Here is a 10,312-nt window from a genome sequence, read left to right on the forward strand (position 1 = left end):
GAACATGGATGACAGATGATTAAGAGCAACTGACACCTGCTTGCCATTCTACATACATTGGCAGCAGAAGGACTTTTGAGTAGATGTTCTTTTATATTAAAATTTCATTGTTCTGTTTTACTCCTGGCTACCACTAGATATTTAGCAAGGAAGTAGAGGTCAGCTGTGCTTGTTTATTTAAACAAAGGATGGCCTGCATACTGAGGAAGAGAAACAACAGTGAACTTCCTATCTAGCATATTCATATCTTGGGTATGGCAGTTTGTTTCTTTTCACCACGTAGGGTCAGCTACTGAAAACACAAACTGTCATTCTGACCTCAAACCACTATTAACAGTGCAAACATGTTTGGAGTGATCCTATGGGAGGTTACATTTCACTACAACACAGTTTCCTACAGAATTTGCTTAGAAATGGCAGACATACCACTGCATTGACAAATATGAAGTGTCCTTAAACTGATTTAAGTTCATATAGATTGATAAGGAATCACTGATCTTGCTGTCATAGAAGCCTAATTTTGAATTTTTGTCACCACCAAAATTGTATGTCATTAGAAATTGCCTTAATTAGACCCAGGTTGATTTTCCCCACATCCTCGACTTTATCATATCTTACCCTTGGTAAGGCTGAAAATTAGCCACCACATAAACTAGCTTTTTTACACAGGCTGGAATATTCTTGTGGCCTTGAATGGCACTAGTATACACAGATAATTTACTTAGAATAACATTCATTGTGGATGGATTCTAAGAAAAACAGTGCTTCTTGTCTGCATGCAATCACAGCGGGATATAGGATTTACCACATATCTCCTGATCATGCAAACTTGCAGAATGAAACAATTATATCTCAACTTCTGATAATGAATTAAATTCATACTTTGGTATTAAACATTGGGTTGAGGTTTTGGATGTATGATTTTAAATATATACTGCTGGATATTTTGGATATATTGCTTCCAGTTACATGAAGACTTTTAACTGATAGCTTTCCAGACTATCTGGATAAACTCAAGTGTGAGCCTTGTAAAAGTTTACTGTTATAAGACTGGGGGGAGAGCACAAACCAAGTCGCAGTAAAATATTTTATGGCACCTCGCACTGTACCATTATTTGGCTTCTGCCAATTGAGCCCCGGCCAATATAATTTGTCTTTTGTTTGCATGTCTTCACCTCTTTAGAGCTCCTCTGCCTTCACCTCTTTTTTCAAATACTTTCAGACTGGGAAAAAATACTGTCAGTAGGAAGAGTGGTATTTAAGTGATATTGGTGGGCGGTGGATAGGTTGGATTTATGGGGTGTTTCAAAATGTATATTGCAATTTGTGAAATATATGAGCCCGTAGTTGTGTTTATAACTGCACGCGGGTGGTTCTGGGCTTGATTGTTGTCTTTCTAGCTACAGGCAAAAAAGAAAAAGATGTGGTTAATCTGTCAAAAGCTTCTGTAGCACCAGATAACCCCACATTTTGTGAATTTTATTATGTTTTGTAATATCCATAACTATTATTACCTACACAGACAGGGCAAGAGAGAGACTGAACAGTTCTGTAACTCTGTAAGAAAAAAATGCAATAAAATGGCTTTAAAGTCTGGTGCTCCCCGTCATAAGTAAATTCCAGCATGGAAGGTTTTAAGGACATTTTCCCTATAGACTGGTTTGGGGTTGGTTTTTATTTTTTTATTTTTGTATAATCTGGAAGCCTCCAAAACAAGTCAGTGCTGGAGATGGAGTACTGGCCTACAAAGACTAATACTTAGTAATATACTTGTCTAATACTTAGCAAATTCAGCCTGTGTTGTTGTAATCATAGACGTTATTAATACCCCATGGAAATCTGTGCAATCCCCTAGCCTACGAAGGGGAAATGCCATACCATACATTCTACTGTAAAAGAATTCTGTAGCTTTATACCATCTTACCTCCTTATACTAATGTCCCCCTGTCTATGATCTTCACCAGCTTTACTCAGCTTTTTGAAGTTCTCTTGTTCCCTAAGACACCCTTGATGGCTCTTATGATAGGAAAGGCCTCCCAGAATCTCTTTAAAGTCGTATCTCCAACTCATCTTTTTCTATTGCACACTACACACTTTCATACTAAAGTTCCTTGAGTTTCTAGCAGTCTAAATATTTCATAAATAGAAAACGTAACTGATGATCGAGGGTTCTCCTACTTCCAGGCTGAGTTAAATCTACAAACTCATATTCCACGCTACGTAAGCAATAGTTACCATACCTATGCTAGTGTGCTTCTGAAGTTTAGGACCATTCCCCATGTTACAGCCAACACAGAAAGGCAGCTTCAAGTCATTATATGCATTTACCCCACAATAAACAATATGCAGAGCAGAGTACTATGGACTGGAGCAAATGGAGTTTTCTTCAAGTTTTCATTGCCCCATATTATAAGTAGGGATTCAAAAGTGAGAGAAGTTTACTTAAAGCACACGCAGTGAGTTCTTGCCAAAGGTGAAATTTGAGCTGAGAAATTTCCTTGGGCTACGATTCTCTAGGGGTCGTGTCTAACCTGAATTTTAAAAAAATTATGGAAATACAGTGCAAGACCACTGGTGTAAGCTCAGAAAATAGTGCCGATGGGGAAGTCTGGGGACTGCGGAGAGGCATGGGGAACATTTTAGAGAGATCGTACAGCAAGTGAAAACTTTTTCAAAATGTTTTCAAAAGAGAATCTCTAGGGAACACCATGCAAACAAAAAAATTGAGGCAGGATAAAGTGTTTGGGGCTAAAAACCATGCAGAACTACATGGAAGAAATGTTTTATTTCCCACCTCAAAACATTTTACTTGGTTTGTATGGAAAGAGCCAACAGTCTTGGGAAGTACATAAGGGTGAGTTAGAGAAACTGGCTCAAAGTCACCCAGGAAGCTTCATAGCAAGATGGGGATTTAAATCTTCCGAATCCTAACAATCTCACCAGAAGGCGGCATCCATTCCTTTACATGTGAATCCATTCCTTTACCTATTATTTTACACAGTTCTACACTAGAAAGGAATTGGGTAAAATGAAATAAATTCGAAATTAATTTTAAAATCTCATTTACTTTATGTTAATTTGTTTTTCATTCATTTGATACCTTAGATATTATGCCTTAGGTGCCATGGTATCTTCTGAGACAAGAGCTGTGCTATAGGATGCACACCTAGCACATAAAGAGCCCTTTATAAGTGTCAGCATCTCTTCTAATAGTCCAGAATTGTCCTCTGAGATTCAGTAAACGCAATCTGATGTGAAAGACCACATCTGGAGGGCAATGAGCAGGAATGGGGCATGGATGATAGGCAAGGAAAAACTGATTGGGTCTTCTGTTGAAATGAATGGCAAAAACAAATGATATAACAACAAATGAAAACAAAATGGGGAGGGGGCTTTAAAACAAAAGGAAACGCAAGAAATTAAATCATTTCTCCCCTGTGCACACTGCTGCTAGACATTATGTTGCAGAACTCAGTAAGGAAATGTTTTGAGAACATAGTTACCATGACCTGCAAATATAGTTAATACTAAAATAAATAATTTGGGTCTGTGATGCATTAGATGATGTAACCAGCAAGAGAAACTTTCACTTTACGTCTTTGGTGGTATCTTTAGAAGTCCTTAGAACTTCTGCCATATTCTTATTCTAAGGAAAAGTAACAAAGGGAAGGCCCTGCATGCTTTACCATGTTTGAATAATAATATCCCCATCACTGATGCAGACTTTGAGGAATATTAAGACGATAATGGATCAATTACAATGCAATGAATTCGATATCGGTGAAAAAGAAATCCTTACCAGCAGTTCATCTACCAAGGACCGGTTTTAGACATCAAGAAACCACGGTACCTTACCAGAAAAGAATTAAGAGTATTTCCACCAACAGATTGACTTTTTGCCAGTGCTCTATCACTCATAAATCCACCCCCAACACTGAGCCTACTGTTATTCCTGGGGTTTCCTGACTCCAGAAAGGAGCTTTCTGTGGTATAGCAGGAAATATGAGGTGATACATTTGTTTGTGGGCAGAACTCTCTGCTCATAGTACTAATCTAGAACTTCTATCTCTTTCTCTGAGCAATCTTCATTCCAATTTTATCTATTTAATAACATATTTATTAAAACTTCTGTATCCTGCCTTTCCCTCATGCCTCAAGGAAGCTTAAAATTTCAAAAATAACAAGCATACAAAATACAATAAAACCCCGTAAATCACCCTGAGAAAACTATCTGCAGTTTAAACTCTAGCAATAGCCCTGGCAATAGCCTTAGCTGCCTTACAGCCCTTTACAAAATTTCTAAAAATGGCAGCTCCCATAGTTCCTCAGAAAGTCTATTCCACAAGGTAGGAGACATTCTAGGGAAAAAATGGGCTTTAGAAGATGCCAACAAGGCCACATACGGGGAGAGGCAATAATATTTCTGTGGACGCTGCCCTTTGGGTTTGGGGCATTTATGTGTGGGTGCCTATACTATTGTCCACCCCACTAGCTCTAGGGAACAGAACGATTACATACTTGTCAAATGACCTAATATGGAAAATGAAAGCAAGTATTTGTTATGAACACTACACAAAGATCCATCATGAGTATATAATTCCTTCTTCCTCAATGAAAAAAATAAGATTTTAAAATACTTAATATTGTTTGGATAATTTCAATACTTAGCAAAAAATAGATATTGAAAGTGTGGATTTTTTCCACAACATAGAGATCCCAAACTGATTAGCATATACAATCTGCCCTTAGCAAGAAATGTTATACTCGAGATGAATAGCAATCATATACATTTACTGTTGCTGTCATAAAAGGCCTTTTAATTAGAGGAAAAACCAGACTGAAATGATCCCTGTTTTGTTACATACCCAGACTAGCATTCATCTCTTGTCTTCATATTTTCCTTAGCTTTTCTGGTTCAACTAGATTTTTTTTTAAAAAAAAACCCTGCCTTTAGAAGCCCAACCTATACAGAAGAAGGGACAGTTTAAGAGGATTTCTTTGTGAAGGCTTTCATTGAGGTGGAATTATCTTAACACTCCATTTTTGCAGCTTCTGCAACAGCTGGAAAAATTCATGCAAGATGCAGGGAGGTTTTTTTTCCAGAGTTTAACTTTGGGGTAAAAGATACATGCCAATCTTTCCTGTAATAGAAAATGGCTCAGGTGGTGGAATGATTCTGAGCATAAAACCATCTAAAGAGGAAAAGATGAAGCAGTCCTTCCACCAATCCCCACTGCAGACTCTAGTGCTGTTTTCCACTGAGAAACAAGGACATCCAGTTTGAGAGATAGATTTATGGATAAAAGTTGGATATTAGCTTCTGACTGGAGTTCTTTCCACTGTCATCTTTCAGTGATGGACAACTAAATCTGAGGAGCAGCTGAATTCTTCATTTAGTTCGTGTTTCTTTCCTTAAATAGGAGCAGCAGTAGCATAGGAGGTTAAGAGCTCGTGTATCTAATCTGGAGGAACCGGGTTTGATTCCCAGCTCTGCCGCCTGAGCTGTGGAGGCTTATCTGGGGAATTCAGATTAGCCTGTGCACCCCCACACACGCCAGCTGGGTGACCTTGGGACAGTCACAGCTTCTCGGAGCTCTCTCAGCCCCACCTTCCTCACAGGGTGTTTGTTGTGAGGGGGGAAGGGCAAGGAGATTGTAAGCCCCTTTGAGTCTCCTACAGGAGAGAAAGGGGGAGATATACATCCAAACTCTTCTTCTTCTAAATATTTATATTTCCCTTTTTTCCTCAGTGTTATTTCAAAGTGGCTTGCAACGTTCTCTCCTCCGCCATTTTATTCTCACAACAACCACCCTGTGAGTTAAGGTAGACTGAGAAAGAAGCACTGGTTGCTGAGAAAGAAGCACTGGTTTCTGGTCACCCAACAAGCTTTCATAGTAGAGTAGGGGTTTAAATCTGGGTCTCTCAGAGCTTTACCTTGCACTCTAACTACAACATGATGGCTCTGTTTTGATGTTTAAAGGTAAAGGTAATCTCCTCTGAAAGCATCAGGTCATTGCTAACCCATGGGGTGACATCACATAACAATGTTCCCTGGTCATCTACACTTTACTCCCAGCAAGCCGGGTACTCATTTTACCAACCTTGGAAGGACAGAAGGTTGAGTCAGCCTTGAGCCAGCTACCTGAAACCGATTTCTATCAGAATTGAATTCAGATTGTGAGCAGAGTTTGAACTGCGGTATTGCAGCTTACCACTCTATGCCATGGACTAGATTCATTTTATTCTCTACTCATATATTATATTTACACCCCATCCTTTTTCTTTGGAAGACAGTGTATACAAGGGTCCCTGGTGGCAGAGGTGTAGCTAGAGTGGAGACATCCAGGGACAAATGTCCCAGGCGCCCACCATTGGGGGCGCAGAAAAATTTGGACTCATTTCTATTTTTGGGGTATTTTAAGTGTTTTTATTTTGTCAGCCAGCAGGGGGAGCAGTTGTTAGGCTAGCAGCACCAAAATTTCAGGAAATTGTCAGGTGACACTCCTGATGATACCAGCCAAGTTTGGTGAAGTTTGGTTCAGAGGATCCAACGTTATGGACCCCCAAAAGGGGTGCCCCCATCCCCCATTGTTTCCAATGGGAGCTAATAATAGATGGGGCTACCCTTTTGAAGGTCCATAACTTTGGACCCCCTGAACCAAACTTCACTAAACCTAGGTGGTTTCATCAGGAGAGTCCCTGAAGATAGCATAAAATTTTGGCACTGGGGGCTTAAACATGGGGGATGGGGGCTTAAACATTGCTCCCCTGACATGCACCCTCAAATTTTTCCCAGGTTCTCTCTTTAAATCCATCCCTTTGGAGTGGATTTAAATGGAGAACATGGGCTCCCTAGATTAAAAAAACATTGAAAGTATTGTTGAAGGCTTTCACAACCAGATTCAACTGGTTGTTGTGTGTTTTACAGGCTGTGTGGCCGTGGTCTGGTAGATCTTGTTCCTAACGTTTCGCCCACATCTGTGGCTGGCATCTTCAGAGGTGTATCACAGAGAGAAGTCTGTTATAAGAGAAGTCTGGACACAGTGTATAACAGACTTATCTCTGTGATACACCTCTGAAGATACCAGCCACAGATGCAGGTGAAACATTAGGAACAAGATCTACCAGACCACGGTCATGCAGCCCAGAAAACCCACAACAACCAGACTCAAAATGATGCTGTTTAGGGGGTGGGTGGGGGATCTACCCTGAAACAGCATCACTTTCAATGTTGTTTAAACGATAGAGCCCAGAGTCTCCCCTTAAGGTGAATTTAAAAGGAGAATCTGGGCTCGGGCTCACCTTAGTGTTACAATGAGTACTGGGGCACAGTACGAGAATAGGTCTATGGTCAATGTCAGGTTTTGGGGGTTTTTTTTACAATTTGAGAACAATTTATGACTGAATAAATTCAATAAAAATAATAAGCTAGGGTTAGGTTTAAGGCAAGAGCAGGGGCTCTAGCTTGCCTTAGTGTTCTGTTGAGTTCTGGGGCGCAGTCGAAGAATAGGGCTATGGTCAGTTTCAGGTTTTGGGGTTGTGCCTTAACACTTGCCTTTGCCTGAACCCTAACCCTAACTTTTTATTTTTATTCAATTTTTTCAGTCATAAATTGTTCCCAAATTTGTAAAAGAAACCCGAAACCTAAAACTGACCATAGCCCTATTCTCAGACTGCACCCTAGATCTCAACGTAACACTAAGAGAAGCCAAGCACCTACCCTTGCCTTAACACTAACCCTAACCTGTTATTTTTATTTAATTTATTTTGTCATAAATTGTTCCCAAAATTGTAACAAAACCCCCAAACCTAAAACTGACCATAGCCCTATTCTCGGTCTGCACCCTAGAGCTCCATGTAATGCTGAGGCAAGTCTGAGCACATACCCTTGCCTTAACCACAACCCGAACCTATTATTTTTATTTAATTTATTTTCTGTTACAATTTTGGGAACAATTTATGACTGAAAAAATTGAATAAAAATAATAAGTTAGGGTTAGGGTTAAGGCAAGAGCTGTGTCTCGGGCATGCCTTAGTGTTACGTTGTTCTACGACCCTCATTAAGCGAGGTTTTTGCAAAGCGGCGTCTTCCCGTCAGCACAGTGCAAACTGCACTGGCGGGACGTCGCCACTTTTCCCATCGCCTCCACTGACCTGCCTGTCCAGCGTCACTCTGGAGGGCTGCAGCCCATGCTGCCCTCAGACCCCTGGAGGTCAGAGGGCAGCGTGGGCGGGTCCCTGCAGCCCTCCAGAGCAACGCTGGACAGGCAGGTCAGTGGAGGGGGCTGACTGAGAGGCGGCTCCATGCGGAGCCGCCTCTCCGGCTGGGGGGAAATTGAGCCGCTCACGCGATAGCAGGCGAACGGTCCCCAAGCCTCCACCGGCACAATTCATGCCGGTGGAGCTGTGTTTCTGCACGTGTGTGGAAACAGCCCTTGTGTCTCAGGCTAACGTGATGCCCTTCTCCTTCCCACTCACCATAAAAGGTCTAGCTGGACCTTAACCTGTTCTGATTTGGATTTTCATTTTTATATTCCAAGAGGAGGTGTAATGCTCTAAACATATACAAACCTTGTCCACATTATGCTACCACTTGCAATATGCATGGTATGATGTAGCTTTATTTCTCTGAGATAGTGCTCAGAATCTAACAGATTCTATGCCTCACCAAACTACAGCTGCCAAGATCTTTCAAATGAAACCATGATGGTGAAACTGATTGTTTAGAGCCAGCTCTTGTTTTCCAGTACAGGGTTTGCCTTCTGCTGGCACAGGAAGAGGTGAGATTTAGCTAACTCTCCCCTCCCACTACACATTCACCCAAGTTCTGTTTGTGGGGTCCCTTGACATCTGGAAAGCAGCATTTGGAGGGGAGTGCCGTAGGCTGCTTTAGGCAGTAAAATCCCATCTGTTTCCCTAAGATCCTTCGGCTGTGTTTTATATCTTAGCCAATATATCTGTAGAAAGTCTAGATCCACAGAATCAGTTTCAAAGAAGGTGGCTCTGACCAGATTGTTGAGAAATGACCATGAAAACCAACACCTCTCTCCATAAGTACTGCTGAGCTAAGGACAGCTTAGTGCAAGGCTGAGTTGCTACAGCATGATTTTTTAAATAATTTTACAAAACTAGATAGAATTCATCAGCTCTTCCTCATGGAAATCATTTGGTTTGCTGGACAACAGAGAAATAGAGACTGACAGAACACCCTTCAATCATCCACTGTCATTTTGTTCTCCAAACCTTCTAGTATGAATTGTAAAATCTGAAGTTTTACCACTCTCCATTTGACTATACTTGGTCTACAATGAAAGAAACTCTAATCCCCCACCAGTCACTCTACACATATTCTAAGCAGATACAATGAACGCATCATGCGCCAAACCGAGAATGGCTATGACAAAGAAGCAGGCATTAACAAAATCCAAAGCTCTATGGGGAGAGGTGGACGGGCAAGTTGCTGGCTGGCCTAAGCGCATGGGTGGCACAAAGGCTGGCCCGGCCTTTTATAGGTTCTGGCTGGCCTCTTTTCTGATGATGTTACGTGGCAAGTGCCACGACTTCTGCCTGCCCTGTCAGGGCATGGCTAAGAGCCCACTTCCGCCCTTACAAGGGCTGAAGCTGGGGACTCCTTCCTGCCCATCCTGAGCAGCAACTGCGGCCACACTGATACAAAGCAGACACTCTATAATCTAAGCAGATACAATGAAGGGAAGGGAAGGGAAGGGAAGGGGAAGGGAAGGGAAGGGAAGGGAAGGGAAGGGAAGGGAAGGGAAGGGAAGGGGGAATTGAGCAGCTAATGTGCTTTATTGGAAATTGTGCCCAGCCTATGTGTGTACACTTTAATGTGCTCAGAGGTTTTCCCAAGTGGTTGGGAACCCTTTGAAAAATCAGGATTCCCAATAGTGGGGAGAGAACCCTACGCATGTTGTATGTGCATAGGTTGTGAATATGCATAGGTAAAGAAGGACCAGCCACTCAGTCCCTACTCTGCTTTACCACGTGCATTTATAATATCCATTGATCACCATGAATGAAATTCTCAACAGAAGGGTATGTGCATGTGTTTCAATGTAGGATCAGAGCATAAGAATCAACACAACTCTTGCATCAGGCTAGAATATCTACGATTATCTAATGCACACAGCAAAAACAGTATCAGGAACATGGAGTATATAGATTATGGGCTTGATAATGTTGAAATTGAATATCTTTTTAAAATAGTTTAGCCTTATTAAATGAAATTTACATCCCTACAAAGAGCCAACGTAGTGTTGTGGTTAAGAGCAGGTGGATTCTAATCTGGAGAACC

This window comes from Sphaerodactylus townsendi, linkage group LG01, assembly GCF_021028975.2.
Source record: "Sphaerodactylus townsendi isolate TG3544 linkage group LG01, MPM_Stown_v2.3, whole genome shotgun sequence".
NCBI classification, from domain to species: domain Eukaryota; kingdom Metazoa; phylum Chordata; class Lepidosauria; order Squamata; family Sphaerodactylidae; genus Sphaerodactylus; species Sphaerodactylus townsendi.